The sequence below is a fragment of the Vigna unguiculata genome, chromosome 5 (assembly GCF_004118075.2).
Source record: "Vigna unguiculata cultivar IT97K-499-35 chromosome 5, ASM411807v1, whole genome shotgun sequence".
Lineage (NCBI taxonomy): Eukaryota > Viridiplantae > Streptophyta > Magnoliopsida > Fabales > Fabaceae > Vigna > Vigna unguiculata.
The window spans coordinates 17,342,456-17,344,329 of record NC_040283.1 but is presented as its reverse complement, the minus strand read 5'-3'; positions in this window follow the sequence as shown (position 1 = coordinate 17,344,329).

Here is a 1,874-nt window from a genome sequence, read left to right as displayed (position 1 = left end):
TGCCAATTCGTCTTAATTTTTGTCGTGTTTCTGGAAATTTCCAGAAACCGCTTGGCGTCGTTGAATGACTCGCCAGGCGACGCATGCTCCAGAACCCAATTATGGGTTTCCTCCATGAACCGCCTGGCGGTTACGTGTTGCCCACAAGGCGACACAAGCTGGCTTGCCCAGTTGCTGTGTTTCTTGCGTTATGTGGTGTTGATTGTGCTCGGTTGGAATCTTTATATCAAATTCTAATTATTTATCAGTGGCTACAAGTCGGAAATTATATAAATTGACTATAATTGAATGAATCGTGATCATTATGGGGATTTAGGGTTTATGTGAAAATTGGTAATGCTGAAATGTGTTTCTGTTTTGGATTGATGTACTGTTTTCATGAAAATGATATTAAGATAAACTAGCATGAACTAAGGTGATGTTGAACATTAAAATCACGTCAGAAACTATGCTGGAAGGGTGGATTGGTTTGCTTTTAGGGTGCATGCAAGTGTGGAAAAATCTGGGCAAAACCCAAGTTTAGATGCACCGCCTGGCGGCACAGGATCAGCTGCCAAGTGACACCTCAGAACAGGGGCAAATATGATGCTTGTTCTGGAATCTTGTGGTTGGGGGTTTTATCGCATGATTTTATGGGAAAATCTGACTTAGTATGTAGAGGGTATAGAAAAGTAGATACGTATTTATATGAATGAGATGATGTTTAACTTGGTAATGAACATAAAAGGGTTGGCTGCATTGAGTTAGATGGTTTTAGTACCTAACAGGGAATAATACTTGAGTAGAAATTGAACTGATGTATATCATACTTGTTGTGTGGCATTTTCCAACTATTTGAGGAATGATATGATTTTAATTGAGAAAATATGCTAAGTGAATCGTGTGTGAAAGTGAACTTCAGTTATATGAATATGCCTGGATGGATGGAATTGATGTTCCTGAGTTGGCTTCGATTGTATGCTTCACTGTTGTGTTGTTCTAAAGTGTATGTACAAAATGGACAATTTTGTGGCATGTTTTAATTGGTAAATAAAGGAGAACATGCTAGACATGATAATACTTGATTTGGGCATGAATTATATCTATATATTGAGTTTTAGTCATAGTAACATGTCTGGAATAGCATGATTGTTATATAAATGATGCATTGTTTGTTTGGGATCACTTAAGACCCGAGGAAAATGCCAAAAACCAGTAGCATTGCAATACTGGTATGGCGCCTGGCGGCTCGGGGCGAGCCTCTAGGCGATAGAGACCTAAAACAGAGGCAGTGGTCGTTGTATGCGTGTGACGCCTGCCGGCAGGGTTGGTCCCGCCAGACGATAGGGGTGTGACAAGGGTATTGGAAGGCGCTTGGCGCCTAACGGTGTGAGATGCCCGCCATGCGGTCTGAAACCAAGTTTCGCATGGCGACGCGAGAGGTGCGCCAGGCGGTTTTGGTGCAGAGTTGGTGCGCGAGGAGAATTTCAACACAGTTTTAGGTGAAGTTCATGATGCGATGCTTTGGTTGGGGGCCCAATTACGAGTGTAACTTGTATTGGGGTAACACGTGGCCACTCTAGGTTGTAGCCTGGTGGTTAGGAAGTCCAGTGGAGTGTGCGAGATTGTGGCTCGTACGACGAGGTTTCGGATGATTGCCCTCTTCAGTGCATCTGATTGAGTTTGGTAGTCTGGGAACAACTGCGAACTTCAGTTTGTTTTGGAGAACTCCACTTGGTGCCACGGTGGGAGGTCGTGGCAATTTAGTCCTATGTGTGGACTATTAGGTGGTGGCCTGTAGTCAGAGGGGCGAGTAGAAACTCGTGTAGTAAAGATCGATTAGTGTACTCATCGAAGGGTGTAGAATCAAGAGGTGCCTATCGTAAGGATTGAAA